Genomic DNA, 23,240 nt, shown 5'->3' on the forward strand with positions numbered 1-23,240 from the left:
AGAATTCGGCCTAATCAAGTCTACTCCGCCACTCAATCATGGCTGATCTATCTCTCCCTCCTAACCTCATTCTCCTGCATTCTCCCCATCACCTCTGACACCCGTACTGATCAAGAAAATAATCAAAGCCGTAGACGTTTGTAGGTTAACTGGCTTGGTATAAATGTAAAATTGTCCCCGGTGTGTGTAGAATAGTGCTAGTGTATTATCCAACTACACTGTGCTGTTTCCAAGCTGTATGACTCGATTACTCTTTTCAGGAATCATCCTCTCCACATCCACTTCATCTAGGCAGTCATTATTCGGTAGATTTTATTATTTGTGTAGGAAGGAACAGCAGATGCTGGTTTAAACTAGGGGCTAGTGGAATCAAGGGATATGGGGAGAAGGCAGGCACGGGTTACTGATTGTGGATGATCAGCCATGATCACAATGAATGGCGGTGCTGGTTCGATGGGCCGAATGGCCTCCTCCTGCACCTATTTTCTATGTTTTCTAAACCGAAGACAGATACAAAAAGCAGGTGCAAGAGTAGCTTCTTCAAGAGCAGCTTCTTCGCAGTAACCATCAGGACCTCGAACACTAACCTCAGCAACTGTTGTCATGAATTTAAAAGAGTGTTAGACAGAGCTCTAGGGGCTAGTGGAATCAAGAGATCCGGGGAGAAGGCAGACACGGGTTACTGTAGGAAGATAACTGCAGCGTAGGTTTACTAGGTTAATTCCCGGAATGGTGGGACTGTCATATGTTGAAAGACTGGAGCGACTAGGCTTGTATACACTGGAATTTAGAAGGATGAGAGGAGATCTTATCGAAACGTATAAGATTATTAATTTTCTCATCTCAGTTCTAAATGGCCTACCCCTTATTCTTAAACTGTGGCCCCTTGTTCTGGACTCCCCCAACATTGGGAACATGTTTCCTGCCTCTAACGTGTCCAACCCCTTAATAATCTTATACGTTTCGATAAGTTCACCTTGAACCTATGTCCTCTGGTCCTCGATTCCCCTTCTCTGGGCACGAGATTCAGTGCATCTCTGTTCCTCACATGATTTTATACACCTCTATAAGATCACCCCTCATCCTCCTGTGCTCCAAGGAATATTTCATAAATTAATAATGAGGTCGAGCCGCTGCCTCACAGCGCCAGAGACCCGGGTTCGATCCTGACCTCGGGTGCTGTCTGTGTGGAGTTTGTACGTTCTCGTTGTGATCCAAGTGAAAGGCCTGGATAGAGTGGATGTGGAGAGGATGTTTCCACTAGTGGGAGAGTCTCGGACCAGAGGTCACGGCCTCATTATTAAAGGGCGTTCCTTTAGGAAGGAGACGAGGAGGAATTTCTTTAGTCAGAGGGCGGTGAATCTGTGGAATTCTTTGCCGCAGAAGGCTGTGGAGGCCAAGCCAGTGGATATTTTTAAAGCAGAGATAGATAGATTCTTGTTTAGTACGGGTGTCAGGGGTTGTGGGGAGAAGGCAGGAGAATGGGGTAGAGAGGGAGAGATAGATCAGCCATGATTGAATGGCGGAGTAGATTTGAATGTATGAGCTTTTAAACTTAGAAAGAAATGACGGTTTAATTGACCCTTTGCCGGTACATATGACAATTAAACCCACTTGACACATGACATGTATACAAGGAGGAAGAGGCTAAGAGTCAGCTGAGATCACTCTGGAACAAATTTCATTTTGAGTCATGTACACAGAAGGATGATCAAACAACACTCCAAACTAGGAAGTGGAGAGCAATCGGGACAAAAGGTCAATGTTGTAGGCGTTAAGTGTATAGTTTAGAGGAACGGCTTGGAAACAGGCCTTTCAGTCCACCCAGTCCACACCGATCGCTGTCAGAGGTTCTGGGGAATGGGGTTAGGAGGGAGAGATAGATCCCTTCTACTAGCGATCCAAGTGAAAGGCCTGGACAGAGTGGATGTGGAGAGGATGTTTCCACCAGTGGGAGAGTCTAGGACCAGAGGTCACAGCCTCGGAATTAAAGGACGTTCCTTTAAGAAGGAGATGAGCTGGAATTTCTTAAGTCAGAGGGTGGTGAATCTGTGGAATTCTTTGTCGCAGAAGGCTGTGGAGGCCAAGTCAATGGATATTTTTTAAAGCAGAGATAGATAAATTCTTGATTAGTACGGGTGTCAGGGGTTATGGGGGAGATGGCAGGAGAATGAGGTTAGGAGATAGAGATAGATCAGCCATGATTGAATGGCAGAGTAGACTGGATGGGCCAAATGGCCTATTTCTACCCCTATTCCCTATGACCTTTTGACCAACCAACCTGTTCATGCCATTCTATGTTATCCCACTTTCTCATCCACTCTCCACACACCATGGGGCGGCACGGTGGCGCAGCGGTAGAGTTGCCGCCATACGGCGCCAGAGTGCCGGATTTGATTCTGACTACGGGTGCTGTCTGTACGGAGTTTGTACGTTCTCCCCATGACCTGCATGGGTTTTCTCCAGGAGTTCCGGTTTCCTCCCCCACTCCAAAGACGTACAGGCTTGTAGGTTAATTGCCTTGGCATAATTGTTAAAATTGTCCCTGGTGTGTGTGGGATAGTGTTAATGCGCGGGGATCGCTGGTCGGCGCGGACCCGGTGGGCCAAAGGGCTTGTTTCCATGCTGTATCTTTAAACTAAACTAGGGAAAGTTACAGGGCCAATAAACCTACAAACCTGTACGTCTTTGGGGGTGTAAGAGGAAACCGGAGTATCCGGAGCAAACCCATGCGGTTATAACACATAAGGTCATAAGTGATAAGAGCAGAATTAGGCCATTCGGCCCATCAGATCTACTCCGCCAATCAATTATGGCTGATCTATCTCTCCCTCCTAACCCCATTCTCCTGCCCTCTCCCCATAACCTCTGACACTGTACAAATCAAGAATCTATCAATCTCTGTCTTAAAAATATCTATTGACGGCCTCCACAGCCTTCTGTGGCAATGAATTCCACAGATTCACCACCCTCAGGCTGACGAAACGTCTCCTCATCTCCTTCTTAAAGGAATGTCCTTTTTATCTCTAAACTAATTTACAGCTACAAAGCTTCTCTGCTGTGTCTTGCGGTCTCGGGCAGACCTGTTCCCAAACCAAGCCGTTAAGCAACCTGATAGTATTCTTTCTATGGTCCCTCTGTAGAAGTTTGTAAGAGTTACTAATATTTCCTCAAGTCTACCTCAGCAAGTTGGTGTGCAACAACAGATCATTGGTAATATTAAGAAGATAGACACAAAATGCTGGAGTAGTTAGTTTAGTTTAGTTTATCGTCACGTGTACCGAGGTACAGTGAAAAGCTTTTGTTGCATGCTAACCAGTCAGCGGAAAGAGGCCGTCAGTGGATATCTTTAAGGGGGAGATTGACAGATTCTTGATTAGTACGGGTGTCAGGAGTTATGGAGAAGGCAGGAGAATGGGGTAAGGAGGGAGAGATAGATCAGCCAATGATTGAATGGCGGCGTAGACTTGATGGGTTGAATGGCCTTATTCTGCTCATAGAACTTGTGAACTTGGATTTGATTTCACTCCCTTGCTGCGCCTATCTAAAGGTGTGAGAATTTGTAAAGTAACCGCACGTGCTTTATCTTGCTCGGTGTCTCATACCATGAAAAGCAACTTCAGTGCTGATGTGCGAATCCCAGCCAACAGGGAGGGAGGGGTTCAACAAGTTTGCACTGGAACTAAATTGCAAACCTCCTGAGTTGATCACGTACTTGGTTTAGTTTAGTTTAGAGACACAGCGTGGAAATAGGCCCTTCGGCCCACCGAGTCTGCTCCGACCAGCGATCCCCGCACACTAACACTATCCTACACACACTAGGGACAATTTACATTTTTACCAAGACAATTAGCCTACAAACCTGTACGTCTTTGGAGTGTGGGAGGAAAGCGGAGCACCCGGAGAAAGCCCCATGCAGGTCACGGGGAGAACGTACAAACTCCGTACCCATCGTCAGGATCGAACCCGGGTCTCTGGCGCTGTGAGGCAGCGACTTTACCACTGCGCCATCGTGCCGCCCACTGGATCGTAAGATATTGGGTCAGGAGAATTCCCAAATATGTGAAAGGTTTAGGTTTATTATTGTCACGTTTTCAGTTCAGTTTAGATTATTGTCACGTGTACTGAGGTACAGTGAAAGGTTTTTGCTGTGAGATTGCCAGTCAGCGGAAAGACAATACATGATTACGGCCCAGCTATTTACAGTATACAGATTTACGAGAGGAATAGAGATTGAAAACTGCTGAGCGATTGTAAGATGTGATTGTGGATCTGCTTCTGTGGCTAGCACGCAAAAAGTCGTCCAAGTTGGACACTATCATCTATCTATGTGCTAAAATAGTTTGTTTGTTTGTTCCTGAACTACAGACAAAACGCTACACGATAGCGCGACAATTTGTAGGCCCACCTTACTCACCGTCGTCCCTTTGGTGCTAATGGAAGAGGTTTCATTGAAACGTTATATTGAAAGTGTTATATTATACTAGACCAAGTGGACCCGTTGAACCCAAAGCTCTCCTGTATTGGTGCAGCACCCTCCCCTCTCCCCGCTCCCCGCTCCCCGCTCCCCTCTCCCCTCCCCTCCCTCCCGCCTCCCCCCTCCCCTCCCCTTCCCCCTCCGCCTCCCTCTCTCCTCCCTCATTCCCTCCTCCCCTCCCCCCTCCTCCCCCACTCCATCCCCTTTCCCCATCCCCTTTCCCCATCCCCTCCCCCTCCCCCTCCCCCTCCCCCTTACCCTTTCCCCTTACCCTTTCCCCTCACCCTTTCCCCTCCCCCTTTCCCCTCCCCCTTTCCCCTCCCCCTTTCCCCTCCCCCTTTCCCCTCCCCCTTTCCCCTCCCCCTTTCCCCTCCCCCTTTCCCCTCCCCCTTTCCCCTCCCCCTTTCCCCTCCCCCTTTCCCCTCCCCCTTTCAACTCAGTTCCAAATGGCCTACCCCTTATTCTTAAACTGTTGTTCTGGACTCCCCCAACATTGGGAACATGTTTCCTGCCTCTAACGTGTCCAACCCCTTAATAATCTTATACGTTTCGATAAGATCCCCTCTCATCCTAAATTCCAGTGTATAGAAGCCTTTATAAGTATGTTTCCTTTATAAGTATGGGTGTCGGGTTATGGGGAGAAGGTAGGAGAACGGGCTTGAGAGGGAAAGATAGATCAGCGATGTTATAGGAAAGATGTTGTCAAGCTGGAAAGGATACCGAGAAGATTTACGAGGATGTTGCCAGGACTAGAGGGTGTGAGCTACAGGGAGAGGTTGAGCAGGCTGGGTCTCTATTCCATGGAGCGCAGGAGGATGAGGGGTGATCTTATAGAGGTGTACAAAATCATGAGAGGAATAGATCGGGTAGATGAACAGAGTCTCTTGCCCTGAGTAAGGGAATCCAGGACCAGAAGACATAGGTTCAAGGTGAAGCGGAAAAGATTTAATAGGAATCTGAGGGGTATTTTTTTTCACACAAAGGGTGGTGGGTGCATGGAATGAGCTGCTGGAGGAGATAGTTGAAGCAGGGACTATCCCAATGTTTAAGAAACAGTTAGACAGGTACATGGATAGGACAGGTTTAGAAGGATATGGACCAAGTGCTGGTAAGTGGAACTAGTGTAGATGGGACATGTTGGCCGGTGTGGGCAAGTTGGGCCGAAGGGCCTGTTTCCACGCCGTATGACTATGACTCCATGATTTCCACGATGGTAGAGTAGACTTGATGGGCCGAATGACCCAATTCTGCCATGACCTTAATCGACCTGTTGGGGTTGGACAATATTCTGTCACCACAATCATAGTTTTCAACACCACATCATAGTTTTGTTTTTAACTACATTTAATGTTCTCCAAACTGTTGATGAGATTTGAACTAACATTCCCTAAATTACTGAACATCAGCAAACTTCACACTGGAAATCTGATCATGAATCTTTATCATGTATCTGTACACTGTAAATGGATTGATTGTAATTATGTACAGGCCCATTGGGTAGGATAGGTTTAGAGGGATATGGGTCAAACGCAGGCAGGTGGGACTAGCGTAGATGGGACATGTTGGTCGGTGTGGGCAAGTTGGGCCAAAGGGCCAGTTTCCACACTGCGTAACTGGGCCTGTACTCGCTGGAGTTTAGAAGAATGAGGGGGGACCTCATTGAAACGTACAGTAAAGTGAAAGGCTTGGATAGAGTGGATGTGGAGAGGATGTTTCCACTGGTGGGAGAGTCTCGGACCAGAGGGCACAGCCTCAGAATAAAAGGACGTACCTTTAGAAAGGAGGTGAGGAGGAATTTCTTTAGTCAGCGGGTGGTGAATCTGTGGAATTCTTTGCCACAAACAGCTGTGGAGGCCAAGTCAGTGGATATTTGTGAGGCACAGATATATAGATTTTTGATTAGTACGTGTCAGAGGTTATAGGGAGAATGGGGTAAGGAAGGAGAGATAGATGAGCCATGATTGAATGGCGGAGTAGCCTTGACGGGCCGAATGGCCTAATTCAACTCCTATCACATATGACCTTATGACTCTATGACTATGAATGGCAGAAATTGGTAGAGATGCTGCCTGAGCCGCTGAGTTACTCCAGCATTTTGTGTCGAAGGGGAATCAAGATCCAAACTAGCGTTTGCCGACAAACACTCATTCGGTCCACGTAATCCACACTGGCCATTGAACACCAGTTTTCCCCACTCTCATTTCACATTGCAGAGTCTGCTGTAATCTACTGAGACGCCCTCTGTTTACGTTCCAGGAAACAGGATTTTACCTGTGCAGATAGGTAGTGTAAACAGCCCCGGGACACAGGAGGGTGTGTGCGCAATGTAGCAGCCAAGAATCAGCAAGGCAAAGATTCCACAACCTCAGTATAGTTGAGAGACACAGCGTGTAAACAGGCCCTTCGTCCCACCGAGTCCACGCACACCAATGCATTGAAGACAAGGCAAGGCAAGGCAAGGCAAGGCAACCACTCCCTACTATCATCAGGCACGGTGGCGCAGCGGTAGAGTTGCTGCCTTACAGCGAATGCAGCACCGGAGACTCAGGTTCGATCCTGACTACGGGCGCCGTCTGTACGGAGTTTGTACGTTCTCCCCGTGACCCGCGTGGGTTTTCTCCGAGATCTTCGGTTTCCTCCCACACTCCAAAGACGTACAGGTATGTAGGTTAATTGGCTGGGCAAATGTAACAATTGTCCCTAGTGGGTGTAGGATAGTGTTAGGTTGCGGGGATCGCTGGGCGGCGCGGACCCGGTGGGCCGAAGGGCCTGTTTCTGCGCTGTATCTCTAAATCAAAAAAAAATCTAAATCATCGGCAGTCACTCAAAGCGAGTATGACTGTCCTCCTTTATGGAAGACGCCCGTGCGTGACTTTGTTTAACGTGGGGAGACTGGTGCACAGACAGCCACCACACGGCCCTTGACAGATCAGGGTCAGGATCCAGTGGTGTGGAGTCCAAGACGACCGGGGACCCTTTTCTGCTGCGGCCTTCATCCATCCGCCTTCCCAGCCGTTGTGACGCTCCACTAAAGTCAGCCGTCATCCTCCGCCTGTTCCACCGTTGAGGTCTTGGTTGGATCGCTCTTTGTCAGGGACCTCCCCCTCGACCTTACCTCCACGGGTGACCCTACCAGGAGCGTAGCTCCAGACAGCATGGCCCTCAGGATCTCAGGACCACACAAGCCTCTCCACCACCACAAGGTGACAATCCACTCCCTGCACACTAGCGGCAATTTACAGAGGGCCAATTAACCTGCAAACCCACAAGACCCACGCGGTCACAGGGAGAACATACAAACTCCAGACAGAGACAGCACCCGTGGTCAGGATCGAACATGGAAACATAGAAACATAGAAAATAGGTGCAGGAGTAGGCCATTCGGCCCTTCGAGCCTACATCGCCATTCAATATGATCATGGCTGATCATCCAACTCAGTATCCTGTACCTGCCTTCTCTCCATACCCCCTGATCCCTTTATCCACAAGGGCCTCATCTAACTCCCTCTTAAATATAGCCAATGAACTGGCCTCAACTACCTTCTGTGGCAGAGAATTCCACAGACTCACCACTCTCTGTGTGAAGAAATGTTTTCTCATCTCGGTCCTAAAAGACTTCCCCCTTATCCTTAAGCTGTGACCCCTGGTTCTGAACTTCCCCAACATCGGGAACAATCTTTTTATTCACAAAATGCTGGAGTAACTCAGCAGGTCAGGCAGCATCTCGGGAGAGAAGGAATGGGTGATGTTTCGGGTCGAGACCCTTCTGCCTACTCTACAATGCTCTCTCGGGAACAATCTTCCCGCATCTAGCCTCTCCAACCCCTTAAGAATTTTATATGTTTCAATAAGATTCCCCCTCAGTCTTCTAAATTCCGGCGAGTACAAGCCTAGTCTATCCAGTCTTTCTTCATATGAAAGTCCTGCCATCCCAAGGATCAATCTGGTGAACCTTCTCTGTACTCCCTCTAAGGCCTCATTGACATCCATTGTGCAAAATCTGAAAGCCATTCCCACCCAATGACGTGCTGAGGAGGGGTACTCGACCGGAAACGTCACCCGTTCCTTCTCTCCAGAGGTGCTGCCTGACCCGCTGAGCTACTCCAGCTTTTTGTGTCTATCTGCTGTTTGACAAAGTTGCGGCTGATATTCGTCAGCAACTTTGGGCAAAAGAGGGCAGAGAAGGGGGAAGGAAAGAACAGAAGCACATTGTGTAACAGCCACAGAGGAAGCGGTTACCATATAAATAAAATAAAACAGAGGAAACCGTGGGTGTTTTGTGAAACCATCCATGGTGAATGCAGCACCGAGATAACTGGTGACAAGACAAAGAGAAGAAAATATAACTTGCATTTCTAGAGTGCCTTTCATGACTTCACCACAATATTCTTCTTCAGTTTAGTTTCTCACGTGTGCCCGAGGTACAGTGAAAAGCTTCCACATAGAAACATAGAAAATAGCTGTAGGAGGAGGCCATTCGGCCCTTGGAGCCAGCACCGCCATTCATTGTGATCATCCACAATCAGTACCCCGTGCCTGCCTTCTCCCCATATCCCTTGATTCCGCAAGCCCCTAGAGCTCTATCTAACTCTCTTTTAAATCCATCCAGTGAATTGGCCTCCACTGCCCTCTGTGGCAGAGAATTCCACAAATTCACAACTCTCTGGGTGAAAACGTTTTTTCTCACCTCATTTTTAAATGGCCTCCCCTTTATTCTAATACTGTGACCCCTGGTTCTGGACTCCCCCAACATTGGAAACATTTTTCCTGCACCTAGCATGTCCAGTCCTTTTATAATTTTAGACGTTTCTATTAGATCCTCTCTCATCCTTCTAAATTCCTGTGAATACAAGCTCAATCTTTCCAATCTTTCCTCATTTGACAGTCCCGCCATCTCGGGGATTAACCTCGTGAACCTATGCTGCATTGTCTCAATTCTGTTGCGTGCTACCCAGTCAGCGGAAATACATGATTACAATCGAGCCATTTCCATTGCACAGATACATGATAAGGGAATAACGTTGAGTGCAAGGTAAAGCCAGCAAAGTCCGATCAAGGATTGTCCGAGGGTCACCAATGAGGTAGATAGTAATTCAGCACTGTTTCGAAGAGTATGGCTTCATCAGAAGAGTACAACACCGAAACTGGCCCTTCGGCCCACTGTCTTTGTGCTGAACACAATGCCTAGCTGAACTGATCTCATCTGCCTGCACTTGATCCATATCCCTCCATTCACGGCAAATCCACGTGCCCCTTCTAAAAGCTTCTTAAATGCCACTATCGTATCTGCCTCCACCACCCACTCAGCCCACTGGAGCGGCACGGTGGCGCAGTGGTAGAGTCGCTCTCTCACAGCACCAGAGACCCCGGTTCGATCCCACACTCCAAAGACGTACTGGTATGTAGGTTAATTGGTTTGGTCAATGTAAAAATGGCCCTTTTTGGGTATAGGATAGTGTTAGTGTGCGGGGATCGCTGGTCGGCGCGGACCCTGTGGGCCGAAAGGACCTGTGTCTCTAAACTAAACTAAACCAAGATGCTGCCTGACCCGCTGAGTTACTCCTGCATTTTGTGTCTATCTTCGGTGTAGAGCAGCATCTGCCGTTCCTTCTGACAGAATAAAGACCGATGCTAGCTACATCCACAACTCTCAGCATTTTCAGCCGACCCAAAGCAAGCAGTTATGCAACCCGCCAGTGTGTGTTCTGTGGTGCACCTGTAGAGATTTGCAAGAGTCATTGCAGACATGCTGAATCTCCTCAGTCTTTGAAGGAAGCCGAGGCGTTGGTGTGCTTTCTCGAGCTTTACATCAATGTGGTTGCTCGACGGCATATCATTGCTAATATTAACATCAAGAAACTTGAAGCTCTCAAGCATTTCCACTACCGCACCATCGATGCTGATTGTGGCATGTACTCCACCGCGGCTCAAGTCAACAACTAGCGCCTTCGTCATGCTGACATTGAGGGCGAGGTTGTTGTCCTGAGACCTTGATAATACGTTCTGTATCTCCTTCCTGTGCTCTGTGTCGTCATTGTACGCGCTCCAGCCCACCACAGTGGTGTCATCTCTTGTCCGAGTCCAGCCCAGACCATTGCACAAACCAACCTCCCTTCTATTGACTCCATCTACACCTCACGCTGCCCTGGCAAGGCCAACTGCATGGTATGTTATTGGTAGGCCATGGTATGTTAGCATTCATAGCAAGAGGATTTGAGTATAGGAGCAGGGAGATTCTGCTGCAGTTGTACAGGGCCTTGGTGAGACCACACCTGGAGTATTGAGTACAGTTTTGGTCTCCTAATCTGAGGAAAGACATTCTAGCCTGAGAGGGAGTACAGAGAAGGTTCACCAGATTGATCCCTGGGATGGCAGGACTTTCATATGAAGAAAGACTGGATAGACTAGGCTTATACTCACTGGAATTTAGAAGACTGAGGGGGGATCTTATAGAAACATATAAAATTACAGAAGCAGCTACCATTCTGTCAGCTTGCGTACCCTATGGGGGTCCACTCATGAGGTTTCAAGGGGATGCAAACAACTAGCATGGCTTTGAGGTGAAGCCCAGAGTGTATCAATTCATGAAGAAACTTGTATTCTAAGATAGAACATGGTCAGGTCAAGAACCCTGCACTTACAACTGGGACTTGAAAATGGTGCCAAACTGACGACTCTGTACACTGTCTCAGTGTACTACTGCTGTACACTTGTACTCTATCTGAGATGCTGATCTAGATTTTTTTAGATTTAGAGATACAGCGCGGAAACAGGCCCTTCGGCCCACCGTGTCCGCGCCGCCCAGCGATCCCCGCACACATACACTATCCCACACACACTAGGAACAATTTTATTTTTTTACATTTACCCAGTCAATTAACCTACATACCTGTACGTCTTTGGAGTGTGGGAGGAAACCGAAGATCTTGGAGAAAACCCACGCAGGTCACGGGGAGAACGTACAAACTCCGTACAGACGGCGCCCGTGGTCAGGATCGAACCTGAGTCTCCGGTGCTGCATTCGCTGTAAGGCAGCAACTCTACCGCTGCGCCACCGTGCCGCCCAATTATGTATATCTAATATGTATCTAAGTGCTTATGTACAGTGATATTTGTACTGAACTGTACACAGAAATGAATTTCATTGTACCTCGGTACATGTCACAATAAACTAAACAGAACTGAACTGAAACCAGACCAGACCAATAAAGAGACCTGGGTTCGATCCTGACCACGGGTGCTGTCTGTACGGAGTTTGTACGTTCTCCCTGTGACATGCATGAGTTTTCTCTGGGAACTCTGGTTTCCTCTCACACTCTAAAATTGTACAGTTTGTAGGTTAATTGGCTTGGTATAAATGTAAATTGTCCCTAGTGTGTGTGGGATAGTGTTAGTGTGCGGGGAGAGCTGGTCGGTGCAGACTTGGTGAGCAGAAGAACCTGTTTCCTCGCTGTATCTCTAAACTAAACTAAATCAAAGGTAATGTCCTAGCCTGCCCAACCTTACTCCTTGATAGACACAAAATGCTGGAGTAACTCAGCGGGTCAGACAGGATCTCGGGAGAAAAGGAATGGGTGACGTTTCGGGTCGAAACCTTGCTTCAGACCCGACTCGACCCGAAGCCTATTCCTTTTCTCCAGAGATGCTGCCTGTCCCGCTGAGTTACTCCAGCTTTTTGTGTCTATCTTCGGTTTAAACTCGCATCTGCAGTTCCTTTCTTCACACCAAACGTACCTCTACAGCCCAGGCCCTCGCGTGCTGGCAACATCCTCGTAAATCTTCTCTGCTCTCTTTCTGGCTTAATAACATCCTGCCGCTGGGTTGATCAAAACTGAACACAGTACTCCAGGTGAGAGGAATAGATCGGGAAAACACACTGAGTGTCTTGCTCGGAGTAGGAGAATTGAGAACCAGTGGACATAGTTTTAAGGTGAGGGGGGGTTAAGGTTTAATAGGAACTTGAGGTATAACTTTTTCATGCAAAGGGTGGTAGGTGTATAAAACGAGATGCCGAAGAAGGTAGTTATAGCAGGTACTACCTTAGCAGTTATCTTATAGAAACTTACAAAATTCTTAAGGGGTTGGACGGGCTAGATGCAGGAAGATTGTTCCCGATGTTGGGGAAGTCCAGAACAAGGGTCACAGTTTAAGGATAAGGGGGAAGTCTTTTAGGACCAAGATGAGAACGTTTTTTTTTCACGCAGAGAGTGGTGAATCTGTGGAATTCTCTGCCACAGAAGGTAGTTGAGGCCAGTTCATTGGCTATATTTAAGAGGGAGTTAGATGTGGCTCTTGTGGCTAAAGGGATCAGGGGGTATGGAGAGAAGGCAGGTACGGGATACTGAGTTGGATGATCAGCCATGATCATATTGAATGGCAGTGCAGGCTCTAAGGGCCGAATGGCCTACTCCTGCACCTATTTTCTATGTTTCTATGTACTATTGCATCGTTTAAGAAACATTTAGACAAGTGGGTGTGAGCTAAAGGGAGAGGTTGAGCAGGCTGGGTCTCTATTCCATGGAGCTCAGGAGGATGAGGGGTGATCTTATAGAGGTGTACAAAATCATGAGAGGAATAGTTCAGGTAGATGCACAGAGTCTTTTACCCAGAGTAGGAGAATCGAGGACCAGAGGATATAGGTTCAAGGTGAAGGGGAAAAGATTTAATAGGTATCCAAGGGGTACCTTTTTCACTCAGAGAGGGTGGTGGGAGTATGGAAGAAGCTGCCAGAGGAGGTATTTGAGGCTGGGGACTATCCCATCGTTTAAGAAACAGTTGGACAGGTACATGGATAGGACAGGTTTGGAGGGTTGTGGACCAAGTGCAGGCAAGTGGGACTAGGGTAGCTGGGACATTGTTGGCCGGTGTGGGCTAGTTGGGCCGAAGGGTCTGGTTCCGCACTCTATGTCTCTAAGTACGTGGATCGGACAGGTTTCGAGGGATGTGGACCAAACATGGGCTTATGGGACTTGGTCGGTGTGGGCAAGTTAGGCCGAAGGGCCTGTTTCCACGCTCTATGATTCTGTATGAGCTTCACTCACATGTTGTTCAACTGCAACATAATGTCCCAACCTATTTCCCTGACTTATAGAGACCAGCGTGCCAAAAGCATTCTACATCAACCTGACTTTCTGGAATGTCCCTGTAAGTTTTTTAAAATATAAAAGCACCTTGCAATTCTTGTTCTGTTCTGCCTCCGGTCTTGCCTGTCTCCTTCATGAATGAATGAATCAATACGTTTATGAGCCAAGTATGTACATATACAAGGAATGTGCCTTGGTGCTCCGCTCGTAAGTAACAACACGAACATACAGTAAACAATTACCATAAAGCATAAAACATTAAAACATTACGGTTTAAACATGTGAGTGAAATTTGAAGGAGGCACCAAGAACTGCAGACACAAAGCACTGGGGTAAGTAACTCTGCAGGTCAGGCAGCATCTCTGGAATACATGAATAAGTGACGTTTTGGGTCAAGAACCTTCAAGGAACCGCAGATGCTGGCTTACAAAAAAAAAGGCACAAAGTGCTGGAGTAACTCAGCTGGTCAGGCAGCATCTCTAGAGAACGTCGATATACGGCGTTTCTGGTCCGGAGTCTAAAGACGGTCCGCCTATGTATGTCCTCCAGAGATGCTGCCTGACCCGATTCGGGTCTGAAGATGGGTTTCGACCTGAAGGATGTGCTGGCTCTGGAGAGGGTCCAGAGGAGGTTTACAAGAATGATCCCAGGAATGAGTGGGTTAGCATACGATGAGCGTTTGACGGCACTGGGCCTGTACTCGCTGGAGTTTAGAAGAATGAGGGGGGGACCTCATTGAACCGTATGACCTATCACTTATGACATATGTTTAGAAAGGTGATGAGGAGGATTGTTTTTAGTCAGAGGGTGGTGAATCTGTGGAATTCATTGTCAAGGACGGCCGTGGAGGCTAATTCTTAAGGTGGAGATTGATAGATTCCTGATTATCATATCATATCATATATATACAGCGCGGAAACAGGCCTTTTCGGCCCACCAAGTCCGCGCCGCCCAGCGATCCCCGTACATTAACACTATCCTGCACCCACTAGGGACAATTTTTACATTTACCCAGCCAATTAACCTACAAACCTGTACGTCTTTGGAGTGTGGGAGGAAACCGAAGATCTCGGAGAAAACCCACGCAGGTCACGGGGAGAACGTACAAACTCCTTACAGTGCAGCACCCGTAGTCAGGATCGAACCTGAGTCTCCGGCGCTGCATTCGCTGTAAAGCAGCAACTCTACCGCTGCGCTACCGTGCAGGTGTCAGGGGTAATGGGGTGAAGGCAGGAAAATGGGGTTGAGAGGGAAAGGTAGATCAGCCATGATTGAATGGCAGAGTAGACATGATGGGCCGAATGGCCTAATTCTGCTGCTGTAACTCATGAAACGTCTCCTATCCATGTTCTTCTGAGATGGTGCCCGACCTGCTGAATTACTCCAGCACTTTGTGTGCTCCTTCCATTTGAAGGTTGGCGTTTGATATTTCTTGACGATATCTAGACGTGTTGAGCAATAGTTAAGAAGAGCTTGAGTCACTGGGAGAGTGCTGCTTCAATCCAGTAATGAAACAGTAATGTGCTGGTGTCTCTGATGCTGAAATAATCACCGAGCCTCTACACTCCCTCTCGCAGGGTGAATCATCTGGTACTCACAGATAACCCAGAACAAAGCACCATGGTAGGGTGGAACTCCACATAATCCTCCAACATTTCCCTCCCCTCCAACGGGATCCCACCACGAGTCACATCTCCCCCTCTCCACCCGAACGATGCTTCCTTTACACATGTGGATGCTATTCGAGATATTCAATTGCACAATGCTATTTAAGCCATACATGATAAGAGAATACCTTATTCTCTTATCATCACAGTCATAGAGTCACAGAGTCATAGAGTGATACAGTGTGGAAACAGGCCCTTCGGCCCAACTTGCCCACACCGGCCAACATGCCCCAGCTAAACTAATCCTACCTGCCTGCGTTTGGTCCACATTCCTTCAAAACCAGGCTTATCCATGTACCTGTCTAACTGTTTCTTAAACGCTGGGATAGTCCCTGCCTCACCTACCTCCTCTGGCAGCTTGGGAAAGTCCTGAACAAGGGGTCACAGTTTAAGGATAAGGGGGAAGTCTTTTAGGACCGAGATGAGAACGTTTTTTTTCACACAGTGGTGAATCTGTGGAATAATCTGCCACAGAAGGTAGTTGAGGCCAGTTCATTGGCTATATTTAAGAGGGAGTTAGATGTGGCCCTTGTGGCTAAAGGGATCAGGGGGTATGGAGAGAAGGCAGGTACAGGATACTGAGTTGGATGATCAGCCATGATCACATTGAATGGCGGTGCAGGCTCGAAGGGCCGAATGGCCTACTCCTGCACCTATTTTCTATGTTTCTATGCTGGTTCTCAAAACGCAAGACATGAGGGTAGCTTCCGCTGAGCTTTCGAGAAAAGGTCAAAAGAGGAGAGCTAGGAGGGAAGATTCCTAGTAAGGAGGATGTGCCTGATCATATTCCGCGGGGACTGCAGAGGCGGTGGAAGTGATTCAGCAGCGTTAGGTGGAGGCACTGCAAGAAGTTGCTATTAATAGCGCTGAAGTCCCGTCGGTTCCTCATTGCTGGGTAGAGTGACCCATGGCAGAATCTTATTCTCTGGGTGGGGGAATCAAGAAACATAGAAAATAGGTGCAGGAGTAGGCCATTCAGCCCTTCGAGCCTGCACCGCCATTCAATATGATTATGGCTGATCATCCAACTCAATATCCTGTACCTGCCTTCTCTCCATACCCCCTGATCCCTTTAGCCACAAGGGCCACATCTAACTCCCTCTTAAATATAGCCAATGAAATGGCCTCAACTACCTTCTGTGGCAGAGAATTCCACAGATTCACCACTCTCTGTGTGAAAAAAAACTTTATCATCTTGGTCCTAAAAGACTTCCCCCTTATCGTTAAACTGTGACCCCTTGTTCTGGACTTCTCCAACATCGGGAACAATCTTCCTGCATCTAGCCTGTCCAACCCCTTAAGAATTTTGTAAGTTTCTATAAGATCCCCCCTCAATCTTCTAAATTCCAGCGAGTACAAGCCGAGTCTATCCAGTCTTTTTTCATTTGAAAGTCCTGCCATCCCAGGAATCAATCTGGTGAACCTTCTCTGTACTCCCTCTATGGCAAGAATGTCTTTCCTCAGATTAGGAGACCAAAACTGAAGTGAGAGGGGAAATATTGACACCCCCAGTGGTATGAATATTGACCAAGTAGCCCTTGCTTTCCCTCTCTCTCCATCCCTCCACGTCCCGACTCTCAGTCTGAAGAAGGGTCTCTACCCGAAACATCATCCATTCCTTCCCTCCAGAGATGCTGCCTGTTCCGCTGAGTTACTCCAGCATTTTGTGTCTATCTTCGATTTAAACCAGCATCTGCAGTCCTTTCCTACGCGTAAGGTTTAGAGTGATATGGGCCTGATGTGGATCGGTGGCACTAACTGAGATGGGGCACCTCGGTTGGGTTAGACTGAAGCACCTGTTTCCATCCAGTCTGATTCTCTGACTTTCATGAGTTCAGAGGTCCTCGGACCAACAGCAGGTTCCAGTCAGCAGAAAGACAATACATAGGAAAATAACTGCAGATGCTGGTACAAATCGAAGGTATCACAAAATGCTGGAGTAACTCAGCAGGTCAGGCAGCATCTAGGAGAGAGGGAATGGGTGACGTTTCAGGTCGACCCTTCTTCAGACTGATCTAAACCTTCAGTCTGAAGAAGGGTCTCGACCCGAAACGTCACCAATTCCCTCTCTCCTAGATGCTGCCTGACCTGCTGAGTTACTCCAGCATTTTGTGATACCTTCGAAAGACAATACATGATTACAATCGAGCCATCCAAAGTGTACAGATATATGATAGGGGAATAGCGTTTAGTGCAAGGTAAAGCCAGCAAAGTCCGATCAAGGATAGGCCGAGGGTCACCAATGAGGTAGATAGTAGTTCAGCACTGCTCTCTGGTTGTGGTAGGATGATTCAGTTGCCTGATAACAGCTGGGAAGAAACTGCCCCTGAATCTGGAGTTGTGCGTTTCCACACTTCTGTACCTCATGCTTGATGGGAGAGGGGAGAAGAGGGAGTGGCCGGGGTGAGACTGGTCCTTGATGCTGCTGGCCTTGCCGAGGCAGCGTGAGATGTAGATGGAGTTAATGGAAGGGAGGTTGGTTTGTGTGATGGTCTGGGCTGCGTCCACAATTCACTGCAATTTCCTATGGTCTTGGATGGAGCTGTTCCCAAACCAAGCTGTGATGCATCCCGATAAAATGCTTAGAAGTACAGCTTTGAAGGTTAATAGACAATAGACAATAGGTGCAGGAGGAGGCCATTCGGCCCTTCGAGCCAGCAGCTTGGTATGGACTCGGTGGGCTGAAGGGCCTGTTTCCACACTGTATCACTAAACTAAACTAAACTAAACTAAGCTAAAGTCTACTCCGCCATTCAATCAAGCTGATCTATCTCTCCCTCCTATCCCCATTCTCTTGCCTTCTCCCCATAACCCCTGACACCCGTATGAACCACATTGTGGGCCGAAGAACCCGTTCTCATTCTCGTGCTGTACTGTTCGATGAAGGATCTTTCTGTTCATTCTCTGAAGATATATTTTTTTTTTTAAAGTAAGATTTGCTCAGCTGCACATTTAAAACAAACCAATTTCAACGTGTTTTAAAAGAACTGCATTTCTGAACAGTTTGTACCAGCATTATTGATTCTGGATGGACTGATCACTTGAGTTTTGTTATACATCGCTTCCAGCTGCCCTGCCTTAACAAACACTCCCTTTCCTCTATTTTTACATCAAAATTTGATTTAATAATGGGTGGGCTTTTACATACAGGTGGGTGCCTGGAATGTGCTGCTGGTGGTGAAGGCAGATATAAAAGTGGCGTTTAATGGGGTGGCCCGGTGGTGCAGTGGTAGAGCTGCTGTCTCACAGCTCCAGAGTCCCGGGTTCGATCCTGACCATAGGCACTGTCTGTACGGAGTTTGTACATTCTCCCCATGACCTGCGTGGGTTTTCTCCGGGTGCTCCAGTTTTCCTCCCACACTCCAAAGACTTGCAGGTTTGTAGGTTAATTGGCTTCAGTATACATGTAAATTGTCCCTTGCATGTGTAGGGTAGGGTTAATGTGAGGGGATCGCTGGTCGGCGTAGACTTGGTGGGCCAGAGGGCCTCTTTCCACGCTGTATCACCAAACTAAACTAAACATAAGAGGCTTTTACATGGATATGGAGAGGATGGAAGGATATGGATCACACACAGGGTTGCCAACTTCCTCACTCCCAAACAAGAGACAAAGGGTGACGTCACCGCCCCGCGCCCCACGTGACCTCACCCAGCCAGCGGCCACGTGCTCTCGCTCCACAAATGGCGGCAGCCTGGACCGGGAGGCGGGCTGCTACGCAACCTCCGTTAGACGGCACCCGGGCCGACACTGTCCTGGACTACAGCGGCCCCCGGGCTACAATGTCCGGGCCTAAAGTGTCCGGGCCTACAGTGTCCGGGCCTACAGTGTCCGGGACTACAGCGGCCCCCGGGCTACAGTGTCCGGGCCTAAAGTGTCCGGGCCTACAGTGTCCGGACCTACAGTGTCCGGGCCTACAGTGTCCGGGCCTACAGTGTCCGGGCCTACAGTGTCCGGGCCTACAGTGTCCGGGCCTACAGTGTCCGGGCCTACAGTGTCCGGGCCTACAGTGTCCGGGCCTACAATGTCCGGGCCTACAGTGTCCGGGCCTACAGTGTCCGGGCCTACAGTGTCCGGGCCTACAGTGTCCGGGCCTACAGTGTCCGGGCCTACAGTGTCCGCGCTGTATCTCTAAATCTAAAAAAAATCCCCCATTGTTGTGACCACTCAACCATAGTATCGAGATCTTTTTGGAGAGCATCTTTATCATCAGCTGGCTTAATTGGACGGTACAGCAAACAATCATCAGCGAATAGTCTGGCAGTGCTTGTGACTTTTTCATGGATGTCATTAATGAAAAGCAAAAACAGATGAGGGCCCAGTACTGTGCCCTGAGGTGTCCCACTTAACACTGGATGCCAATCAGAGCTTTTTTCATTCACACACACGCGCTGAAGACGTTTTGTCAAAAAACTGGAAATCCTTTGTTTCGTGTTGGAACGAACACCCTAGAAGTCAAGCTTCCGAAGCAGTCTCTGGTGTGGGATGACATCAAATGCTTTAGAAAAGTCTAGGACTACTAAATCCGTGACGACATTGCTGTCAAGGTTCTTGGCCAGGTCATTTGTTGTCAGGATAAGCTGAGACTCGCATGATCTATGCCTCCTAAATGCATGTTGGTTGTCAGCAAGTATGCGATGTTTGCTGAGGTGTCTCATCAGATTACTATCGATCATATGCTCCAGTAGTTTGCAGCAAGTGCTTGTTAATGAAACAGGACGATAATTAGCTGGGTTGGTGGTTGAACCCTTCTTAAAGAGAGGAGTGATGTTAGCCTTCCTCCAATCCAGCGGAACATCACCTGAGTCAAGCGACTGTTGGAAAATGAACTGCAAACCAGGAGCCAGTTCTTCAGCCGCGATCTTAAGGGCTTGATTCTGTATTTGGTCAGGTCCGATAGCTTTTGTTGCATTGATGTTGAGCAGTAACTTCTTTACACCTTCAAGCTCAATTTTAATAGCAGGCAAATCAGCATATGGGCTGGGCGGTAGATCTGAGAATGATGAAGGCTCCGTAACTTCCCGGGTGAAAACGTGTTGGAATTAAAATTGCAAGAGCTTCTGCCTTCGTCTGGTCCTCAATAATCAGACAGTTGTTCACTGTAAGCATCTGGACAGCAGTGTTGTCTGTCTGTCTAGATTTCACATATCTCCAAAACGCCTTGGGTTGCTCCCCCCTCAAGAATGATTTTTAGATTTAGCGATAGAGTGCGGAAACAGGCCCTTCGGCCCACCGTGTCCGCGCCGTCCGGCGATCCCCGCACATTAACACTATCCTACACACACTGGGGACAATTTTTTTATTTTTAACATTTGCCCAGCCAATTAACCTACATACCTGTACGTCTTTGGAGTGTGGGAGGAAACAGAAGATCTCGGAGAAAACCCACGCAGGTCACGGGGAGAACGTACAAACTCCGTACAGACGGCGCCAGGAGACGTAGTCAGGATCGAACCTGAGTCTCCGGCGCTGCATTCGCTGTAAGGCAGCAACTCTACCGCTGTGCCACCGTGCCGCCCTGGAAGAAACATGTTGTCTATGAGTACTCCTAATAGGGCGATCAACTTGCTTTTGTACTCTAGTAAAATTGTCCCCCTTTTTTGGGCACAGATATAAAACTTCTCTTTCTTACGGCAGAGATGTTTCAGTTTTGCCGAAAACCAAGGAGAGTGCATAATAATAATAATAATAATATGCCTTTATTGTCATTCAAAATGAATTGAATGAAAATCATTTGCATAAGGCTCTTAATGAGTTTTTGAGGAACATGATATACAACAATGTCATTTAAAGAGTCTCTCAGCCACACCCAACTGTCCTTTACGGTTCTTTTATCTGGATGCAGGTTAAAGAAATCTTTCCTCAGTTTTTCTGCCAAGTCTTTAAATTCCTCACTGTTCAGTTTTCTCCAGAGGGAGATTTTACGCGGTGGTTTTGAAGGAACTTTGATCTTTGTGTGTAGTTTTGCTTGAATAATAAAATGATCGCTGATTCCAGCACACGTTGAAACCTCCGAAATTAAGTCTGGATGCGAAGTCAACAATAAATCTAAAGTATTTTCAGTGCCACCTGCATCATCGCGTCTGGTGGGGAAAGTGAGTGACTTTTTGGAACAGGTGGTTTTCCAGAATAAGGTCAACCAGGGCTTCCTGAAGAGCCCCTTTTGGTTCGCTTTTTGTGCCATCAGACCAATCTACACCTGGGACATTGAAATCCTCCCCCCCCCCCCCAGGATGACAAGTGGAGAGCGTGACAAGGCGCTAATTTTGGAGATGTTTGATTTAAGATCTAAAAGAGGCACAGATTTCGTGTCAGGCGGTCGGTAAAAGCTTCCGATCTGTAACGACTGGCCCTGGAGCGTAACTTGACACCAGATTTGCTCAGAGTCGCTGTCTAAGCCGGTTCTTTCAAAGCAAGGAATGGTATTATTTACTCCGATTAATACACCACCTCCATGCGAGTTTCTGTCCTTTCTAAAAATTTGGAGACGAGGAGGGAAAAGCTCAGCAGATTTGATTGTTGGGTCTAGCCAAGATTCGGTCCAAATTCATTTATTGAAATTGAAAAACCCTAAAGGATATAGGGTTTTTCAATTTCAATAAATGAATTTATAGCAGCAGATTTTCCTTTTATACTACGGCAATTTATAACAGCGATTTTGATACCATCTTTATTGCTGATAGTTTTGCAACCCATTTCCACGAAACACATTTATGTATGTTTTCTGGGCACTGAGTTTTAGTAAAAGTTTTCAAGGTTAAAAACAGCTAAAGAGCTAAAAAAAAGTCCCGATAAAAGATAAAACTAAATAAGACTGAGAAGAGAAACAACCGCCGCCACCGGTCCATTTCCTTGCCTTGTCTTGTCTTGAAGACAGCTAAATACAGCTAAAAACAGCTAAAAACAGCTACGAACAGCAAATATTTTTAAGGAAAGAAAGGGAAGGGGTGGGAAGGCCAGGCGAGGCTGCTGCCGCGTGACTTGAAAAGCCTCGGCCTTGAAAGGACTCGGCCTCGAAAAGCCGTGGACCGGTATCTGGAGTCCAACGCCCGCTGGTGTCGGGGACTCGGGCCTAGTTGTCCGTTCTCGGGCCTCACCTGGAGGCGTCGGCTGGAAGCCTGGGGCTAGCCTGGAGGCGTCGGCTGGAGGCCTGGGGCGCGCAGAGCAGCAAGCTGTACCGAGGTACAGTAAAAAGGTTTTGTTTTAGATTTTTTTTTTGATTTTAGAGATACAGCGCGGAAACAGGCCCTTCGGCCCACCGGGTCCGCGCCGCCCAGCGATCCCCGCACATTAACACTATCCTACACACACTAGGGACAATTTTTTTTAACATTTTGCCCAGCCAATTAACCTTTGGAGTGTGGGAGTGTGGGAGGAAACCGAAGATCTCGGAGAAAACCCACGCAGGTCACGGGGAGAACGTACAAACTCCGTACAGACGGCGCCCGTAGTCAGGATCGAACCTGAGTCTCCGGCGCTGCATTCGCTGTGAGGCAGCAACTCTACCGCTGCGCCACCGTGCCGCCAGCTATCCAGCCAGCGGAAAGACAATACATGATTACAATTTCAGTGTACAGATATATGTAAGCCAGCAAAGTCCGATCAAGGATAGTCCGGGGTTCACCCATGAGGTAGATAGTAGTTCAGCATTGCTCTCTGGTTGTGGTAGGATGGTTCAGTTCAGATGGGAATAAACTGTCTTTGAATCTGGAGGTGTGCGTTTTCACACTTCTGTACCTTTTGCCTGATGGGAGAGGGGAGAAGAGGGAGTTGCCAGGGTGCGACTCATCCTTGATTCTGCTGCTGGCCTTGCCGAGGCAGCGTGAGGTATAAATGGAATCAATGGAAGGAAGACACAAAATGCTGGAGTAACTCAGCGGGACAGGCAGCATCTCTGGATAGAACGTTTCGGGCTGAGACCCTTCTTCAGACTGAGAGTCAGGGGAGAGGGAGACACAGAGATAGGTGTCTCGACCAGAAACGTCACCCGTGCCTTGTCTCCAGAGATGCTGCCT

General features: G+C 47.9%; 1 protein-coding gene across 1 annotated transcript in view; it reads left to right on the forward strand.

The window, feature by feature from the left end:
• Positions 1-23,240, forward strand: part of dok1b (docking protein 1b) — a 65,705-nt gene that overhangs the window by 9,890 nt on the left and 32,575 nt on the right. The window lies entirely within an intron of this gene.

The sequence above is a fragment of the Rhinoraja longicauda genome, chromosome 1 (assembly GCF_053455715.1).
Source record: "Rhinoraja longicauda isolate Sanriku21f chromosome 1, sRhiLon1.1, whole genome shotgun sequence".
In the NCBI taxonomy this organism is placed as follows: domain Eukaryota; kingdom Metazoa; phylum Chordata; class Chondrichthyes; order Rajiformes; family Arhynchobatidae; genus Rhinoraja; species Rhinoraja longicauda.